Here is a 22,415-nt window from a genome sequence, read left to right as displayed (position 1 = left end):
AGCGGTTTTTATTATTTACTCTGTAACTGTGACTTCATGGATCTTGCTATATTCAGTTTAACCATTTAGTAAACCAAGTTTAGATCCTCTTGGAATTTAGGGACAATATCATTTTTAATCTTGAGTAAGCTGAGTATAAGTGATAATTATTTTCAGAATTGTACTGAACCTACCTTTCAGCTGGAGGGCAGTTAAATCTTTTTTCCCCCTTGTTTAACTGAGGTTAACTGACTTAACTTTTTCTGTTATTTGCGATACCTGAATATGAGTCAGACAATTTTTTTTAATAGGTCTAGACATGTTTCATGATGAATTAATTTACTAGGTGTATACTTTACATGTGCTCAGAGCACATTTCAGATGATGGAAAGTTCTACAGCAACGGAAGGCCCCTCTGGAGAGCTAAAAGGCAAGCGGCCAATTACAAGAGAATGGAGATTTGTTCATAATATGTTTCTCATCCCTGAGTTTTTTCCTTAGTCTTGAATTCTCATCCCAACACAAGGATATCCGTGTTTGGGGACCGATTTTAGCAAACAGTCTCTTTCTTTAGAATATAATATTGGAATGGAAAATTAAAAGTTTATTTTTCCTGTCCTTTGAATAGAGGACTCACTATTGCAAGAAATGTGGGGAGGCCCTACATACGGGGCCGTGGTCTGCAAGAGATAGAGAAGCATAGAGCGTACACTCAAAATGACAGTCAAAAGAAGAAAGGAGTCAGCCCAGAAAGGCACAGAACCCAAGTCACCTGCAGAACTCTGTCCCCTTTCCTGATCACAACTTCAGCCCAACTCTACTTTCTGATACCAATTCTGTCAGAGACCCTTGTCTCTTTTTAATCAACACTCCCACTTCAACACATATATTGTTAACAATGGAAGTTAGTCCTATGACATATGATATAATTTATAGGCAGAGTCTGAAAAAAAAAAAGGTACAAATGAACCTATTTACAAAACAGCAATAGAGTCACAGATGTAGAAAATAAACTTATGATTACCAAGGGGAAAAGCAGGGGAGGGGTAAATTAGGAGGTTGGGATTGACATATTAGCACTAAATATAAAACATGTAACTAATGAGGACCTACTGTATAGCACAGGGAATTCCACTCAATACTCTGTACTGATCTATATGGGAATAGAATAAAAAAAAAAGAGTGGATATATACACAAAAGATTCACTTTGTTGGACAGCAAAAACTTAAAACATTGTAAATCAGCTATAGTCCAATAAAAGTTAATTTTAAAAGAATAAAGTGTTTTCACCTCTTAAAAAATTAAACTAGTATTGTGAGCTTCTGCTACTTTTAAGCATAGAGTCTTGACAAAGACATATGTAGAAAAATAAGGTCTTAGTGCATTACAAGGATATTTTATTTTAGCAGAGCAGATGTTAGTGATCTTGCCAGATACTTCTAAATAGGAGAATCTTATAAACAGCATTTTGTGCATTTTTCTAACTAGGGCCCATGGACTCCAAGGGCATCCAGCAGTACACTCGTGGGCATTCAAAGGCACAGGATAAACATGCTGCATCTTCCTGTAGTGTCAAGTTTACTAGATATTTATGTAATTTAAAATACTTTTTTTTATTACACTAAGACTTTTCACGAATATTTAAGATAAAATACCTGACTTCAGAGAAATTTCTCACTTGTTGGCAGACTGCTTGAGGCTACGTGTGAGCCTCTTGGGGTCCCCATTGCTCTCCTTTGCCATTAGGGGTTCTTCAGAAGGAAAGTTTGAACACTACTCATGCATTATAATACCAACAATCAGAACAGTCCAGAAAGTAATTCCATTTGCCAGAAGGTATAATTTAGTCTCAGATCTTTTTTTTTTTTTAGTCTCAGATCTTCTTCACAATTTCTCATTTAATCATTATTATTTTTTAAAAGAACAAACGTGGAGGTCTACAATAGCTTATGCAAAATCCTACATTATTTAGTCACTCTCATTCCACATATTCACATTACTGGATCCAAAATACCAACGTAAAAAATGAATTAAGACATCTCTGATGGTCCAGTGGTCGAGAATCTGCCTTCCAATGCAGGGGACATGGGTTCCATTCTTGGTCCAGAAAGATCCCACATGCCATAGTCCAACTAAGCCCATGTGCCACAACCACTGAACCCACATGCCCTAGAGCCTGTCCCCTGCAACAACAGAAGCCATTCCAATGAGACATTCACATATGCCAACTAGAGAGTAGCCCATGCTCGCTGCAACTAGAGAAAGCCTACACACAGCAATGGAGACTCAGTGCAGCCAAAATTAATTCATTAATATTAATGGATGTAAACATATTCAAACTAGAGTTATGAAAACAAGGTCACTAACTTTACATATAAACTTAAGGGAATCTTCAAATGAAGGTTGTACTTGTAGGAGACGCTGGATAAACTATAGCTTCAGGGTAAAGGGGGAATAAATATAGTGTTAATAGAATAAGGTAAATCTTAATGGTATATATCCAATAATAGTATTGACTTTTAAAAATGAGAAATAAAAGTTACAAGATAAGTCATGTAAAATCAGTTTCTTCTCTGAAAATATAAAACACTCAATAATTCTCTATATTTTCCATGATCATTTATTTATGAGTATAAAATCTATAGCAAGAGGTCTGAAAAAACTTACTCCAAATGACTAACAGTAGTTGCCTTTGAGAGAACAGGTCTAGGTCTAGACAGCCTATTAACATCTCATTCATATCCTCTGCATGCAAACATGGTCTTCAACTCTTTATAAAAGCAATTACTTTGCAGCCACAATATTTCCAGATCTGCTTTGGGCACTAAGAGATAGAGGGGAAAAAATCTATAATGCTGTCTACAATGCACAAGTAAAAACTATCTACAAAATAGAAAGAAAAAAGAATAGTGATATTTGGTTGTTTTTTAAAAACATGAAAAGATCCATTAATGATTTGCATTTCTAATTTCTACTAAAACATTTCTATACTTATTAATGTAAAATGTGTTTATATTTTAATAACATCTTAACCTAAGTTTCCTAAGAAAAGTATAATTTGGTAAACCATAAAATTGAGCTAAATTCAATAAACTAAAGCAAAAAAAAAATCATTAAACTCTCTCCAGAGCAATGATTGTTTTCAAGCTCTTGGTTAAGTGTCTATAAAAAGAGCAACAAGATACTTAGCTGTCTCTTTATTACCACTTCCCCCATTGACTTACTAGGTAATTTCAGATACGCTTTATTTTCAGTCTGGATTCACTTTCTATTGGCACTGACTCCAAACAAAAGAGTTTTAATTTTCTCTGATCACTAACTCCCAACTTCCAGTTCTGTGTCCAACAGTTATTAGTAATAATTTGTAAAAATATTAGATTGAATACAGTAGCTGAGTCTTTCTTAAAGGGATTTCTGGATTTTGTTACAGATTCCTAGGGCTGGTGTATATTAAAGACAAAAATGAATACTGATTATACTTCTTCATTTATCTTATTTATCATTTTATTCCCAGAAAAAATGGAAATGAAGCAGGAGAGCCTTATTCAGTGACTCACAGCTCATTACAGGGATGGCAGGATCTGGACACTAATTCTCAGTCCAGGATATCCTTTCTATGCTCCCCTGACTCTGGGTAAAGCAAATTTTTTGGAGTTTCATACATTGGATTTTTAAATCTTTAAATTGAAGCCTCATTAATTTTCTCAGTGGTCCTTGTGGATTTCACACATTTTCCTTATAGATCATAAGAAGAATAACTACCACTTCTCCATTGTATAAACATCAGATTTCATTTTGTAAAGGCACCTTGCTATCTGGGAAATTATCAGCGGTGACAAAGGTAGTCTTCAATGTTTCTTTATAAATTATGTCTGGCTTCACAGTAAACGCCAAAAAAGAGGAAATCAAAATTGACACTGCTGGTTTTCAAGAGCATAGAATATCCAAGCAGGAGAATGAATCAAGGTTTCAACGTTCATTACAGTTACAAAATTCTATGGGAGCCCAGAGACAGTCACATCACACAGTTCTTTATCTTATCATTTTCTAATGTATAAAATATGCAGGCCCATAATTTAAAACCTGTATAAGCACTTGACCAGGGAATTTTTCTTACCAATTTGATAGCCACATTTTTTTCAAGGGTGTATTCTTTCATATATACCCTTCTTAAAAATAAAGTTTATGATTCTGATTTTCTGAGTAATAGCAGGCATTTTAGAGAACTTGGAAAATGCAGAACACTTACATGTATCTTCATTTGATTGTGTTCTATTTATGTGCCAGGCACTGAGATAATGCACATGCAATATTTTATTCTTCATAATAAACTTATGAAGTAACTTTTATTCCAATTCCTACAGAATTGCATAACTGAACTGGCGGAAGAAAAAGAGAATGCTTATATAAGGTCACACAGCTAATAAGCAGAAATACCAGGACTCCAAGACTTGCATTAATGTCTTCTAATATTAGATCCTAAGCTTTTTACCTTATATCATGTTTGTCTTAGAACTTCTAAGCCTCAGATCATAGAGGAAACCAAAGGGTCTAGACATTTGCTTAATGCCAACTACAGAAGTAGGACTGTTACTATATTCTGCAATCTGGCACCCATTCTCATGAAAACTGTGATTTACTTTTGCTAATCTAATCTATTTTCAGTCCTCATCTTACGTGACTTCCTCTCAGTAGCATTTGACGCTGTTACATCTGTCTCTCAACTGAAACACTCTCTTCTTATGACACCTCACTCTGCTGTTCACTTCCTATTTCTCTGCCCATCCATCTTTCACACCATTACAAGCTTTCCTTCCTCCATCCAGCCATGAATGCTAAAGCTCCTCAAGGCTCATTCCCAGTATCTCCCTCCTGTCACCCCGTACATTACCATTCATACTCAAAGCTTTCATTTCTACCCATCCACATGAGACAATCAAGGAGCTCTGATTGGTCCTACAAATACATATACTCAAAGGCATCTTTAAATCTTCAATCCAGCCTTTCAAAGTTACCTTGAATGCAGTTAAATCTCAAAAAAAAAAAAAAAAAAAGGATGTTTCTCTCTCCAAACCCAGTGTCCTTTCAGGGTTAAATACTTTGGTGAGCAACAACTTTATCCCCTTCTGTTAGACAAAATGCCTGGAATCACCGTGAACACCAGCTTGCCAAACTCCAGCCATAAAACCCCATCCATACCAATGCCTATCGCAAATGGTTTCTCTCCTTCTCAACTGTTAATATCCTTGTCTAATCCATCTTCACCTCATGCTCAGAGACTTCCACTACCTCATGATTCATCTCCCACAAAACCCCAACCCCTTTTCCACAGTGGCCGGAGTCATCTTTTTAAACCTCAGTGGCTTTGCTGCTGCTGCTGCTAAGTCGCTTCAGTCACGTCCGACTCTGTGCGACCTGAGATGGCAGCCCAACAGGCTCCAATATCCCTGGGATTCTCCAGACAAGAACACTGGAGTGGCTTGCCATTTCCTTCTCCAATGCATAAAAGTAAAAAGTGAAAGTGAAGTCGCTCAGTCATGTCCGACTCTTAGCGACCCCATGGACTACAGCCTACCAGGCTCCTCCATCCATGGGATTTTCCAGGTAAGAGTACTGGAGTGGGGTGCCATTGCCTTCTCCGTCAGTGGCTTTATCTTAGGGTAAAGTCCTCAATCTTTATAATTGCCTTACAAAGCCCAGGAAGAACTAGCTCCTCCTTGCCTTTTGAGGTTTCTCTTCTAGTTCTCTCCTCTCACTCTATATATCACTGAACTTTGTTTTAAAATCAAAAAGCCAGGAGATTTCCCAGTGGTTAAGATGTCACCTTTCAATGCAGTGAGTGTGGGTTCGATCCCTGGTCAGGGAGCTAAGATCTCACACGCCTCTTGTCCAAAAGTAAAAAGTAACATAAAATAGAAGGAACAAATTCATTGTAACAAATTCAATAAAGACTGTTTATAAAAGTCTGCATAAAAAAATCTTTTAAAAAATCTAGAATTCAGACTTCCTTCATCTACCTGGAGTATCCCATTCCTCTCCATCACACTCACTAAAATTTCCTTTCCTGTGCATCTCACACCTAAGTATACACTGTTTGGCCTTTATTCTCTTTCTCTCTTACCCTCTGGAATGGAGTTCAAGATGTCTTCTCAACGTAAACTTTTCTACCCCATCCCTGATTCTGGAAGACCAGAAAACCATGTGCTGTTCCTTCAGGATATTTATTTCAGTTTATAATTAGTTTCATTAGTGTGACTGTTTGTTTAATGTCCAGGAAGCAAGGACTGGATCCCTAGGCCTACTGAAGCACCAGGCATTGAATGTACTCAATAAACATGAATGAATCAATTTTTGCTTTAAAAAAGGATCCAATATGAAAACCAGAGATAATGAATAACGCTAAAACTGAAACAGTTAATGGTTTTCAAAACTATTACTTTAAACAACTAAATACCTCCCTTGGGGTATTCTGACTGCACCAAGAGTACTGTAGTCTACCAAGCTGCCCATGTTAGAATGCTAAACATCATTTTGATTCCTTCCTTTCTTTCTATCAGTTGAGCCTGTTGCATTCATCTGCAATGTACACCAAGATCCCTTCATGTCTCTCCTCTCAAGCATCACTGAAATCTGTGGTCACAGGCACTACATCTCTTGATGGTATTGCAATTACCTCTTAACTAGTCTCCCTACTTTCTCCCTCATTCTTCTAAAATCGTTTCTCTACTCAGAAACTAGAATTATTACTGAAATTAAATAAATTAGATTACTTCAAATCCCTATTTAAAAACCTTTATATTAAAAATATACTCTCTCTCATGTCCCCATTTTGTTGTTCAGTCACACAGTCATGTCCGACTCTTTGTGATCCCATGGACTACTGGCTTCCCTGTCCTTTGCCATCTGTTAGAGCTTGCTAAAATTCAAGTCCATTGAGTCAGTGATGCCATCCAGTCGTCTCAACCTCTGTCATCCCCTTCTCCTCCTGCCTTCAATCTTTCCCAGCAACAGGGTCTTTCACAGTGAGCTGGTCTTTTGTATCAGGTGGCCAAAGAATTGAAGCTTCAGCAAGTCACCATTACTCTCTATCATACCATCATTTTCTTCCTCTTATCATTACCTTAAATTGTTTATTTTCTAGTAAAGTTTTGACAAGGATGTAAACTCCATGGGGATAAGCATGTACCTACCATTCCAAGCACATAGTAGGTGCTAAAAACTACTGTTAAGTTACTGAACACATAGTGACTGTCATCTATTTTACCCAAATTCTTTTATAGGAAATTTTGGAAGAGCTCACTTACTGAATAAAGTCAGGGACTCATTTTACACTGAGTCTCACTGTGAGCTTCAAAAACCAGAGGAAGCTCAAGAAGGGACCAAGAAATGACTTCTAGTGATTAGGCCTCCACAGAATGCTTATTATGTCTTGAATAAAATGTACTTAACAATTCATGACTTTCAAAATTCATATGAAAGGGCCTAATGTGAGCCTGTAATTTCCTATTCTTTCCAGTCCTAACACTAAGTGTGGCTAACAGGGCAACGGGGTAATAATCTTCATTATCTCTTCCTCTTTTCACAATTACGTATGAAGTGCTTCAAATGAAAAGGGACCCACTGGTGCCCCAGGATAGAGAGTCTAAGCGGTAGTGCTTTTTTTGTTTATGCTAATTAAGTGTCTGCAGACTGGTTACTTAGCAATATCCCTCATTGATATGCACAGTGCTGGGAACCTAATTATATGTTTGAGGCCTAAAGTGGTCATTATTAAGATGTGAGCGGGCAACATCCATGGACTGTCTGCTATTTCTGGGGTCCGGCATGACGAAACTCATGGCACGTACGAAGCCATTTATGGAAAGATGTGCTGAATTACGCTGTGGTATTTTATTACTGATTGGGTCACAGTGAACACACAAAAGAAAATTATTTTCTTAAACAAAATTTTTAAAGTATATTTGTACATATTTAAACATAGTAGAATATACTGATATCACATCCTTTGCTTGTGGGTTTGAAAATTTTCCCTTAGCTTTAGCATATTTCTAGTTCATGTGCAGCAGTTTCTACCTGCCTTCAACTGGTGTGAATCTCAACTTCCTCAATCAATCAGCTCAGTATATGTGGAAGAACAACTCCCTTGAAAATCAAATTTCTTGTGGGCTTTAATGAAACTCATCAATATTATGTGTTAGGGGGGAAAATCTATAACCGTTTTTTTTTTTCCAAACAGAAAACAATTGATTTTTTTCAACAGAATTTTACTGTTTTAAGTGTTCTTTTCCCACTCAAACATCAGTCTCCTGCCATTATCTGTACGGCAGAGATGAAAACGTGCTGTTTTTATGCGAGTACAACTAGAGATCGCTCCACAGAAACAAGGCAAACACATGTAAACAACATAAAATATTTAGATCGCAGAAACATTACGGGCGATTTTGGTGATGGGCATGAGTTATGGTTAGTGGACAGATCATCTACACAACAGCAAGGTGCCCATTATCCTCCAAAGTTCTTACAGACAACAGAGAAAAATCATAGTTGGGAATAAAAAACTAGAAACCTGGCATGTCTCAAAGGCAGTCACCATTTAAATGTATCAGATATACACATGAACTGAATTCTGTTACTGTGGTTGCATATGTAGTTTGCCTATTTTCCTCAAGCTTAATCAATATCCATTTTGTCTCACATTAACAAAGCCTTTAAATATTTAACTTGGAGAACATGTGTAGCAATTGTTTTCTGGAAAGCTGATGGAAGACACACATTTGGTTCACAACTGTATCCCCAATGAAGGTGAAAGCCAGTTGCTAATACCAGGGTGGAGGGGTGGGAGGGAAACCGCTGCTCTAGGAGGGGAAGCAGTGAGATGTTAAGTATATAAAAAAGACATTCAGTAACTTTTCATAGTTGTCTCTCTGGCATTTACTTAACACTGCTTCCTCTAGTACACTTTCATCAATTTAAACAATTTTCCTTTCATCATATTACTTTTACAAATTTTGATGATGATCAGACACATTCCTTTTTGTATGAATGGCACCTCAGGGTAATCAAATAGTTATTCAGAGGAGTTATTCTTTAGAGACATATGCCAATAATAAGTGTGTGAGAAATGACAGAATTTGAGTGTCATAATTTTCCATTCCTTATTGAAACAAAAGAGCCAGGCAATAATAATCAACGGTTTATAAACCCAAAAGGCAAACACCCCAAAGGATGTTTTATAATGGATGGACTGCACTGATAATCAAAAACCTGATGAGCAATCTTAACAAAAAGATAGACAAACTGACACTACATATCTTCTAAAATAGAGCAATAAGCAATGTGTGGACCACCTTCAAAATAAGCCTCCAATTTGAACCTGAACTGATAAAGCCTCCAGTTCCAAGGGTAGTTTACATGAAATACAGGGGATAAATGAACATATGAAATAACTCCATGTGATGTAACCCACAAAAATATGGAAGGGAGGGAGGGATAAATTGGGAACTGGGATTGACATACACACAGTACTGTACATAAAATAGATAACTAACAATAAGCTACTGTATGGCACAAGGAACTCTACTCAATGTTCTGTAATGGTGTGTGTATATGGGAAAACAACCTAAAAAAGATTGGATTATGTGTATGTGCAACTGACTCACTCTGCTGTACAACATAAACTAACACAGCACTGTAGATCAACTATATTCCAATAATTTGTTTTTAAATCCAGAAGCCAAGAAATTCTAGAACACAGCAAATATTAAAAAAAAAATAGAGAAAGGAAAAGAGAAAGCTTACAGATTACTGAGACATAAGTTAAATAAATGCAATGTGAAGAAGTTGATTATTCTGAACAAGGCAACTGTAAAAATAATTTATGTGATAAATTAAGAAACTTTAACACTGAATGTTTATTTGAAGAGATTGAGAAACCTTCCTCAAATTTATGGTGGGATAGAAATATTGTGGTTAAGTCTGAAAAATACACAAGAGAGATTATCATACAGAGGTGTGTACCAGGCAAGGGTGTTTACTGATGGTTATGATGTTTGAATTTGTTTTAAGTAACCCTTTTAGGGGGAGAAAGCAGGTATAGATGAAATGATGTTGGCTATGTTTTGAAAACTGTTGAAGCTGCATCATGGGTACATGGAGGTTCATTCTATTACTACCTGTACTTATAATTTAAATTCTACCTTACAGTTTGAAATGACAGATTCTGTGGCAGGTTCACAATAACAAAGCAGATAATTTGTTTCATGCTAGTATTTATAACTGTCAATACTTAAGGAATGAGCTGTTAAAATCTTCCTAGGTTATTCTGCTTTTTAAATGTTTTCATTTTTATTCATATTTAAAATTCAAACCATCCCAAATATACAGAAAAATGCCAACAGAGAAAAAAATACCTTAAAAAAATCCACTAAACCATTTGGCAGCAAGAGTTGCCAACCCAACATCCCATTACTATAGAGTACTTTGATATGTATTTCCTACATCCTATTATACTAGTTAAGGATATTCTATAGCAAAGCACAGATCCATCAAAGGCAGAAAATTGACTGATGCATTACTAACATTTAATCCTGAGACTTCACTCTAGTTCCTCCAATTGTTTCAATATATCTTTTATAGCAATAGAACCCTGATATCTAGTGTCTTTAGTATTCTTAAAACTGAAATAGCTTCTCATTTTTTTTCCTTGACTTTCAGTATTATTTGAAGACTACATTCTTCAGGTTAGGTTTGTTTGATATCTCTTGATTAGACTGAGGTCTGCACATTTGGCAGTAAACATCACAAATAATGCCATTCTTATTATTGCATCCCCATCAAATGACTCACAATTTGATTAGTCCCAATGTTTGGTCACTTGACTGACTTAAGTAGGATAGTTTATGCCACTGGAAAGTAACTCTTTAAAAATCAGTAAGTGCTTTAGAAGGAGACAATCTGAAGCAGTGTAAATATTCTATTCCTCATTCATCTTCATATTCGATAATTTACTCATTTATATCAGTAGTGGTGCTGATAGAAATGTGTGTGCTTTTCTTTTAATTCACTGTATTTTAATCCATTTCTGTTGTTTATTTTGTTGCTATTATTATGCCAGATTTATTCAATATAAGGTCTTTGAGCTGCCCTCTGTGTTTTTTTGGCCTTTCTCTACCCTAAGCAGTTGCTTGCTTTATTTCAAAATAAGATGTTTCAGGTTCATCTTACATTTTCCTTGCTCTATCCTTACAATTAGCCATTTCTTCAGAGACCCCTAATTCTTTTAGAAAAAAAAAAATGTGGTCTGCAGAAGTCCAAAACTGGGTGATGTGTTTGTCTGTTGCTACTGGGGTGTCACTGTTTCAAGGGCATCTCAGTAGGCAGAGATTGAAAACACATGAATATTTATGAGTTCTTTGATATATTTATATATATATATATAAACATTGCATAAATTATAACTTTACTTCTAATTCTAATCCAGCACCAATGGGTTTATTTTAGTTTACTCTTTCCATATTCTGGACTCTGTCTCCACCAGGAGTCCAGATAAAACAAAGATACCAAGCTCTTATTATTGTCAACATATTCACTTCTTTGATAATTTCCCTGAATGTAACCAAACTCCCATCACTTTCGCAGCTGTTTCCCTCATGCGGATCACCCACTCATCCCACACCTGGCTGCTACTTTCCTGACTGTCCGCCTCGCCGAGCACGTGCCACTGCACCGCACAGAAGTCCTCCTCTCCTCATGTAATCCCTGACACCCTATGCATGGGTAACTTTCTCAGCCTTTCTAGGCCCTGATTGCCTATTCCAAGCTACCTTCCCACACAGATACACCCTTCCTCTTGCTTGGGCTCCATCTTTCCATGCCAGGCTGTCCTTTGGCATGGACATAGCCACCAACCTGCTTAAGTTCTGACATCTCACGATCAGTTGCTCTCTCCACCCTCCCCACACGTGGGGTAACTGGAGCAAACACCCTCCTTACCTTGCTTACCACATCAGGATGTCTCTATGTGGAAAACTTTCTCACACTGCTTCCAGTCTGACCTTGATATTCTGGCCACCCCGTGCGCACATCTTCTTCCTGCCTCTTAGAATCCTACATCTTGTTCAGAATCACCCCTCAACCACCCCAACATAGCCATCTCTCACATTTCCTCAGGCTCCAGCACCACATGCTAGGTGCCCTTATGAAGGCCTACATTAATGCCCTCTGCTTGGCTTGTCTTTTAAAAAATTAAATGTTTTACTTTATGGCTCTTATCAAGAAGACAAGAGACAACAAATTGTTGACAAGGATGTAGGGAAAAGGGAACCCTAGTGCATTATTAAATGGGAATGTAGAATGCTGCAGCCACTATGGAAAACAGTGTGGAAGTTCTTCAAAAAAGTAAAAATAGAGCTACTATATGCAAGTCCCACTGTGGGATTATACCCAAAAGAAATGAAATAATTATCTCAAAGAGATATCTGCACCGCATGTTCAATACAGCATTACTCATAATACGCAAGGCACAGAAACAACCTAAGTGGCCACTGACAGATGAATGGATAAAAAAATATAGCAAATGCACGGAGGTGTCAAATAACCTTACTGTGGTAATCGTTTCACTATATTTGTGTATCAAATTATTCCATTGTATACCTTAAACTTACATGTTACATATTGGGGTGAAAAATCAGTGATTTGTTGATATGTGTTTGCTTTTTGTTTTTTCAGTCAACCTGCCACAGATACTAACACTTTTGCAAGACACACTAAATACAAATTATAAGTAAAATAAAATTAGAAAATAAGGCAAAAAGCAACAAAATGTAAGCCTCGGTTTTAAAAATTAAACAAACAAAAAAGCACTCTGTCGAACTGGTCTGGACTTTTCTAAGTACTCCTTCTTGACGTCGGTCGTCTCATCATGGATGAGTAACAGTGCACTATGCGCCAGGCTGCAGCCCACACTTGGAGCAGCCCTGGCTGTACTGACCCAGATCACAGCTAATTGGAGCTTGGCTTCTGCTCATTCTCTAAGGCCTCATGCATTTGCATATCTTCATAGGGACTTTCCATGCTCTTTGAGGTCAAAGACAATGTTTTCTATTTTGTTAGCATCTCCCAAAGCATTCAGTCTGATAGAGCTTAATAAATTCTTATTGATCAACAGAAAACAATTTATTGAATTCCTTTTACTCTCTCAGCTTTACTCCCCTACTGCATTCTATGTTTAAACATAACACATTTTAAATCCTTTTTGCAAGTTGCAAACAGGTGACCTACCAGCTAGATATGGACAATAACAAACTCTGTCCCAAGTCGGCCTTTAACTTACTTAAAAAACACTGGTAACCCTGGGCCCATGGCAGCAGCATGAGGTGTTTGTGAATAGGGTCAGTCCCTCAACACCCCACAGGCCTCACTTGGTTAATCCACTTATTTAAATTACCTGTTTGGAAACTGTGGCCTTTTGAAATTACACCACTAATCGAGACAAATAAAGTCGAGGTTAGTGGACTCCACACACACAATAAAAAGCACAAAAAAGAACCCCAAGGAACTATTGCAGGAACTTATGTCTTCATAAAAGTTTACAGGTTCAAAACATTTAGTTATCCCATTGAAATCCCACAAAACCACATGAGAGGGGCTGGATGGAATGTTCTCATTTATAGGCAAGAAAACTGAAGTTCAGAAGATAAGTAAGCTTTTCAGACACCACAGCAAGTAGGTAAAAAGACTTGGCCTCTGAGCCAATGTTCCTATGTAGCAGGGCAGGGTCTATATAGCATGTACTGCACACACACAAACTGGACATAATGGTTTCATACCCGAAGTGTTTTCCATGCAGATGCCAATGAAAAATGAAATTATTTTTCCTCTAATGCACACAATTTTTTTTCATATTTTCTCTTCATATTTCATTTTTTTGAAAATTTTTTTGAAAATTTGAAAAATTTCATATTTCAATTATTTTCATATTTATCTCTTCAAACTTCACAGTGACTCTGTGATAGGAACAATATTTTTTAACTTGAAACTAACCAATTTTTAAGTTTTTTTTCTCATCTACTACTTTGTGGGCTTCCCTTGTGGCTCAGCTGGTAAAGAATCTATCTGCCTACAATGCTAGAGACGTGGGTTTGATCCCTGGGTTGGGAAAATCCCCTGGAGATGGGAAAGGCTACCCACACCAGTATTCTGGCCTGGAGAATTCCATGGACTATATAGTCCATGGTCACCAAGCGTCGGACACGACTGAGCAACTTTCACTACTTTGTACTGTACTCTTCCTCCTTGAACCAACCAAACCTGACACTATTTCTGAATCCAAGATGCTCTACTGGGCTCCAAACCAATTTGGAATGGTCCAGGAATGGATCAGGTTGTCAAAGGAGACCTTACAGCCTCACTTTTTGCTGAAAAAAGTTCCAGACTATCGTTTGGAATCCCAGTGACAAAACATCAACTTTCACTCAGGTCAAACTCCAGCATCTCACTCAGAAGCTCCAGGGGAACACTGATGAGGAATTCTGTGAGTCTTACACCACAGCAAAAGAAACAAGGCCAAACTTCCATTAACAGCCTCCTGGAAGCACCTGTAAGGCATCAATGCTTTGGGCTCACAACACATTCACAAGCCACATTTGAGTACCAGCTTAAATAAGGGCCCCTGGCTTTCTGTGGTCCTGGGAGTTGTTTCAGCCTGTGAAAAAGCCTGTCTCCACACATTTTACCATGGAAGTGTGCTTGGCCAGTAGTGTAGCCACAAGCCACATACAGCTATTTAAACTGATTGAAATTTGGTAAGATTAAAAATTCAGTTACTAGACACACTGCAAACACTTAATGGCCAAAAGGGCTGATAGAACACCAAATCCATCTTGTGCCTGAGCCACAGGAAGAGGGCTTCAGTCACACAGACCAGGCTTCTGCATTCTTAGGGATAGAGAAGTGCAGTCCCAAGAGACTGAGACAGTGATCCAGAGGCTTGGGCAGCTGTTGGACATGAGCTACTGAAACAGCTGGGAGATGGATACCCCCTCCAGTGAAAAGGATCTAGACTCCAGTAGCATCTACAGCAAAAGGCAGGGAGTTGTAATACTCCACTGAATAAAGTCTAACCAAATACAAAATGGCAAATACAAAATCAAACAGGTAACATCATTCATTTTACTCTCTATCTGCCTTTCCTTCTATCCTTAGGACCTATAAAGTGATTCTTCACTTCTCCATCTGACTACAATCTCTTTGGGTGTAGGTGCTATGACTCTTTTTGTACACTGTAGCTCTAGTATCTGGCACATCTTAGGTGTTCATAAGTATTTACTGAATAACTGTTGACTTGAACAATTATCTTTAGAGCACTACAATTAGGGTGAATACAGATCCTGTTTTACCACATCTACTTCAGTTTATACCAGTTGCTCTAATATATTTATCAATAGAATCCTCTTTTCCTCTCAAAAGTGACCCAGGTTGTTTCATAAATTATAGTCACTCCAGCTGAAAGGACATCTAGCCAAGGTGCCAGGAGAACAGTAAAAACAGAAAGAGTGACTATAGTAGAATCTTCAGTTAACTCTTTCAGTGCATCTGCAAGTCTGGCATTTAATCTAACAGTACAGGTGATCCCCTTAGAGACAACACATTCAAATTTCACTTATTATTATTATTTTTAATCCTAGCTCAGATATGCATTACCCTACTGGTTATAACCTGGCTTCTTTGGTGTCAGGAGGCAAGAGAACATTAAAATAAATGTATATAAAATTAGCAGCATATGCTGGTAAGTAAGTTGTATGTATAAAATGATCTGTTGATATTCTAATCTCCAGCTGGTAGCAAAGTTAACTCCTGCAGACTGAGAACTTACTACAGCTGAAATTAATGTCTTTTGGCTAAACCCAAAAGGATAATATGACAAACTAAATGAGGCTGGCCTTGAGTGTATAATAAGGCACACACTGTATTCCTGTCTCATTCCTAAGTATGGCACAATTTTAGGGGGAAAAAAAACCATTTTGGCCAATTCCTGATCTGTTCATCTCTGTGTATTTTGGACGGAGAACTTATTTCTAAAGACAGTATCAATCAGACTTTTCTCCTTTAATCATTTTCTAAAATAATTTTTCTATAAAGGTTGTTTGATACATTACAATAAGTATATACATTTTTTCATGAAACAGAAAAATATTACAATATACCTCTGTCCTATCCACTAAACTATGCTTGTTTACTTCAAGAATCATTTGATGAAGTGGTGAGGAAGAATATGCTGATTTCATGAAAAATACCTCTCCTTTCTCTAGATTTTCCAATTTCCATAATAAGAGAGACAGGATAGACCTTTGAATTCTCAGATTTACAGAGCATTTTGGAAAATAAATTCCTCAAACAAAATAAAAAATATTCAATTACAATGTTATTTGAACTATATCCAGTTTTTCAATGAACTTTTACGTAATAGATTCAGATTAATCAAAATCCTTAAGACCCTGGATAATTTAATTACAATGGAGGATAGACCATGTTGTATTTCAACCTAAATTATTGGTAATGGAGAAAAGAAGAAAAGAGTGGCCTCTTTCATTAAGAAATGAAGTTAATTCATAATCAATAGGAGAAGGACTGTTATCTCTGACAAAGCTCTGAGCTACATTTGTACTCACCAAACACATATTGACACTCGGCTTTTAGAAACCTATCAAAGCCAGCATATTTCTCTAGTTCCATTTTCTTCTTACCCTATAGACAAGTAGCTTGTAGAAGATAAGAGTCAAATCAAAGGGGAAAATACATCTTTAAATTATTAATAATTATGTCCCCATGTTTAATCTTTTCCTTTTTTTCATTTTTGTTTTTGCATTGATACAAATTATCAAAGACTCACATGTTTCAATATGATTGATCTTCTGCCTCAGAACAAAGCTGTACACCAAATGGAATTATGAAGTACAGGTCAACCAGGTCACATGCACAATTATGCAAATCTGATTTGTAATAAGAATTCATGCTATTTAACCAAACTTTATGCTTTATTCACTCTGTTGAGAATTCCTCCTCTTCTTTTAAAAAAGTCCTTTCTTCTCTATGTAAATCCGACCAGATAGGGTTAGGATGGGAAGGACTATATGATCAGGTCACAGATTTTGATTGATGATCAAGTCTCAGTGGTATCACAGGAAACACTCTTCAGCTCTGTAAATCTCCTCTATCAGAGAAAAATCATACACTGGTAGATTACACCCACTTACTCTTCCATCAGGACTCTTTTGGTTGCAAGTGACACAAAACCCAGGTGCAGATGTTGACCCATGGGATCATATGATGATAACCCTATGTGGTTCCTGCATCTCTTGGATTTGTTCCTCTCCTAGTGGCATTATACTCAGATTCTATGTGGTAGCATTTGGCTTCCAGAAGCACAATGACATTTGGCCATATCTAAACCCAGCATAAATGGATCAGTTCTTATAAGTTCTCTAGACTCTTACTCTTGACTATGAGCTTATCTATAAGCTGACCATTGAAGCTGTGATGGTGACTGACAGACCTAAGTGTCATGTTCATATTAACCTCATGGACTAAGAGCAGAAACAGGAGGATCTTAAGCAAAATCAGGCACTGGAACAAAAACTGAGAACTGACTGAGGAAACATTTTATAAACGTACCACACTTCAAATGTGAGAAAGTTTCCTCTTCTCTAAATTGCCATGCCTGTCTCAGAGACATCTTCCTTGATAATGCCAAATATCAGAAATTATTGCTTGGAAATCCCCTGTTAATTAAGATACTGCTAACTTCTGTATTAAATGAAGATGCTCACTGGTAGGACATGTTAACTATGACTATTTTATTGAGTCCATTTATTAGGTCCCTGAGATCCTTCAGGAGAAACTGAGGATGTGAGAATAGAAGGAAAACACTTTAAAATAATTTTTCCTGTACTGAAAAACCCTGCCCCTCTCATTTCTTAGCAATCTATAATCACAGAGCCTCTAATTTGGAAGATGTGTGAAAGCACCCCTTTTCAACATGAACTCCTCAAAAAGATTTCTACCAAAATGGACTCCCAGCTTTGGACATTTCTAGGACTCAGAATCATCTAGTACTCGGATTACCAGATAAAACATACTGCCCAGTTAAATTGGAATTTAAAATAAATAATGAAAAAAAATTAATATATTCCAAGCATTACATGGGACATATTTATCCAAATAGCCAAACAAAAATTATCTGTTGAATATTTGAAATCCCAATGTAATTGGGTGGCATGCATTTTAGTTGCTAAGTTGGTTACTCTATCTGCCACCCATAACCACTATTCCGTCTTTGAAGTATTCTGACAGTTGAAAAGTTCTCCCTTATCCAAAGTCTTAAACTTCCAGAGAGCAGCTAGGACTATCAAACTGAATTCCCTTCAAATATTTGATCGATCAACTGCTTACAGCAATATAGTTATTTGTTTTCAAACTGGGTGGCACAGCCCAGTGTCCTAATGGCCTCTCTATGGAAAAGGTGGGGAAGGGTACCACTGTACTAGGCCCATGCCTTCCATCCATGCCTCTGCTTTCCTCCAGGGTATTAATTTAAATTTCAAGGTTAGAATCTACATTTTTTAATGATTGCAAAATATTAAGAGAATGAAAAGACAAGTCACAGTCTTGAAGAAACTATTTGCCAACCATCTATTTTATAAAAGACTGGAATTCAATGACAAAAAAGAACTCTTAAAACTCAATGAAGAGAAAACCAGTTATTATGATGATAATACTGTATTGGATATTTGAAAGTAGCAAAGAGAGTAGCTCTTTAAAGTTCTCACCACAAGAAAAATAACTGCAACTATATATGATGACAGATGCTAACTAGATTTATTGTAGTGATCATTTTTTAATACATATAAATAACAAATCATTGCATTTTATACCTGAAACAAGATGTTATATGTCAAAGAAAACACAGAAAATAGACAAACCAATTAAAAACTGGGAAAAAAATGTGAACAGACATCAAAGAAGACATGCAGATAGCAAACAATGACATGAAAAGATAATCTCACATATCTTTAAGGAATTACAGACTGAAATAGCAATGAGATATTATTGCACATTTATCAGAAAGGCTAAAATCCAAAATACTGACAACACCAAACACTAGCCAGGATGTAGAGCAGTAGGAGCTCTCATTCGTTGCTGGTGGGAGTGGAAAACGGCAAAGTCATTTCAGAAGACAGTTTCACAATTTCTTAAAACACTTTTGGAGGCAACAGACTTGTCTTTTGAAAGCTTGAGCATTTACTTTTAAACTCCTTTGAAACAGGGCATCTGTGTTCTCATTTGATTGAATCAAACCATGGCCACATGTTCCCTTTCAATAGCATGCTGACATTCTACGATTGCACCACCTATTCCTCTCAATGTCCTTCATGTGTCAATGCTCCAGCTAGCTCTAAGTTAAGTGAATGCTTAAGGTACCCTGGAACACCCTCAGTCCAGTTCAGTTGCTCAATCATGTCCAACTCTTTGCAATCCCATGAATCACAGCATGCCAGGTCTCCCTGTCCATCACCAACTCCTGGAGCTCACCCAAACTCATGTCCATCGAGTCGGTGTTGCCATCCAGCCATCTCATCCTCTATCATCTGCTTCTCCTCCTGCCCCCAATCTCTCCCAGCATCAAGGTCTTTTCCAATGAGTCAACTCTTTGCACGAGGTGGCCAAAGTATTGGAGTTTCAGCTTCACCATCAGTCCTTCCAATGAACACCCAGGACTGATCTCCTTTAGGATGGATTGGTTGGATCTCCTTGCAGTCCAAGGGCCTCTCAAGAATATTCTCCAATACCACAGTTTAAAAGCATCAACTGTTTAGCACTCAGCTTTCTTCACAGTCCTACCAACCTTTTATTTCTCTTCACTAATATTAAATGCCCTAGTCTTTAAAAGCTTGCCTCTTGAACACATTCTTGTTCACTAACAGATTTAGCAGAAATAAGTGGAAATCCATATGCAGGATAACTGACAGGTAAGCTGTGCTGAGAATATTCCAGTTATTATGTTTAATTACTGGAAGTTTATATAGGAGCTTTCAAACACAACATTTGTTACTCCACTTTATTATGTTTTATTGCAAACATATTGTAGAAATAATTGTCTTTCTCTGGATAAAATATGAAGTAAATCCTGGCATTTTGTATAGGCAATGGACGTAGCCTACATTCATTTGTCTTATGTAATATTTTTCAGTTTGGATACAAATTTCATCATGGTTCCATTAGGATAGGCAAAATCAATTGCAATATAGCAATCTTTCTTTGGTTTCCTGTTGTCAAGAAAATACATACATTATCCTCCAAAGAGGGAAAACTATGCATCAAAATTTTATTTTAGCCAATCCCAGAACAGCTCTCCATCTCCAGCTACATCAGAGAGCAGTTAAAAGGCATTTGTTTTTGTATATACAAACAAATATTTTTGTTTCATTTCTTTTCTGATGGGATAAGTGGTCCCTTTAATGGAAGGGAAAACACTGGGGAGCTAAAGGATTGTACTGGAAGCATTCCAGAATATATTACTCAATAAATATACATGGAGTACATTGTGAATACTGGCAATGCAAAGCCTCAGACTGCCTAGAATAAAATGATATGTTTATTACAGGAGATACTAATAGGCATGTTAATATTCTCAGAAGGGGCTACAATTCCATTAAGAAATCACAGTCTGACAAATCACTCCAAGTTTGGAATGAGGAGAGTCCCTCTTAATGATACATATTGTATTTGTCAGTCATAATACAGCTTTTATAAGTTAAAGAAACTATTTGTTGCCATTAGTTTCTCAGAGAAGCTGAGTTTAAAGCATTAAATCACCAGGTGGAACATGAAAGGCTGACCAATATAAGATGGGTCATTAGACTGTTTGTAGCCTCAAGAAAGGCAGAACAACAATCCATGGGTAAGTACATAGAGAGATGGATTTTTGCCTCAATATTAGGCAGTTGTCCAATAATTGTAACTGTCGGTTAAACAGCTCTTAGAAGTGAATATTGGAAAAGGCCAAGCAGAGACATTTAAGAATAGATTCTATAGGATTTCATTCATTGCACAGGTCATTCATTCAAGAGAGTTCTAACCCATGTCATCATTGATTTTTTCAAAAGCGTAAACACTTAGGCTAATTGTAGCAAAACATGAGGGTCTTAAACTGAGGCTTAAGGAAGTTTTAAATTTCTGAGTGCATTTCACTACTTTAGATGTAAACAGTGTTGGGTCTACTTTTGGTTTTCATTTTCCTTTACAGACTCTCTTGATTTTCTCAGCCTGTTCTTTCACTTAAAAAAAAAAAAAAATGAATTGGAACATAATTGCTTTACAATGTTCTCAGCCTGTTCTTATTAGTGAAGAAGACTAGGAACCTTTTGTTTGTTTTGTTTTTTGCCAAATCTAATGCCCTAATGCATGATATTCTGCCTCAGAGGAACATTCCTAATGCTAACAGTGTCAGACAAGCTATATCTCAAGTTGTCTTAGTTAATCATTCAAGAGAAGATTGGGGGATTTCAGAGACCCCAAGAGTAGGAAAACCACGGGATGTGTGTGATCCATAAGAATTGGAATTGGGAAGAGGAAATACAATTTCCAAAGTTCCAAAGCAGTTTTCCCATCTTCCTGATTAGGCAGGTCTATATGGTACATGAATTCTGCTCCCACCAAACAAAAGTAATTTTAGTTTGGGTGACCTTGATATCAACTTTCTTCCCAACTCCATATTAATCTATAGCTCCAGTAGTGTGTACTATGTTTTTAAGTTTCTAATTCTTAGTCTATATTATTAAAATAATCTGAGCAATTTATCCTGAGTCAGTTAATTCTCTGGCTCAATAAACGTTTCCAGGGTTTTTCAGTTCCAGTTATAAATGATACTATATGATATTTGCCTTTCTCAGTCTGACTTACTTCACTCACTAACAACAAAAAACAAATAATCCAATCAAAAAATGAGCAGGAGACCTAAACAGACATTTCACCAAAGAAGATATACAGATGGCCTATTTACACATGAAAAGATGTTAAACATTGCTAATTATCAGATAAATGCAAATCAAAACTACAATGAGGTACCACCTCACATCTGACAAAATGACCATCATTAAAAAATCTACAAATAATGAATGCTAATTGTTCTGCACTGTTGGAGGTAATATAAATTGGACCAGCCACTAGGGAAAAAAGTATGAAGCCTCCTTAAAAAAACTAAAAACAATTACCACATGTCCCAGCAATCCCTTTCTTGGTCATATATTCAAAGAAAATTTTAATCGATAAAGATGCACACACCCCAGTGTTCACAGCAGCACTAAGTACAATACCTAAGACATTGACAGATAAATGGATAAAGAAGATGTGGTACATATATACAATGGAATACTATTCA

The 22,415-nt window shown here is 36.8% G+C and overlaps 1 protein-coding gene across 18 annotated transcripts in view; it reads right to left on the bottom strand.

The window, feature by feature from the left end:
* The window catches only part of SGCD (sarcoglycan delta), a 695,743-nt gene that overhangs the window by 496,784 nt on the left and 176,544 nt on the right, over positions 1-22,415 (bottom strand). The gene's annotated exons all lie outside the window — the stretch shown is intronic.

This window comes from Bos grunniens, chromosome 7 (genome assembly GCF_055505025.1).
Source record: "Bos grunniens cultivar Pamir isolate PY7600 chromosome 7, Bosgru_T2T1.0, whole genome shotgun sequence".
NCBI lineage: Eukaryota > Metazoa > Chordata > Mammalia > Artiodactyla > Bovidae > Bos > Bos grunniens.
This window is presented reverse-complemented; position numbering and strand designations above follow the sequence as displayed.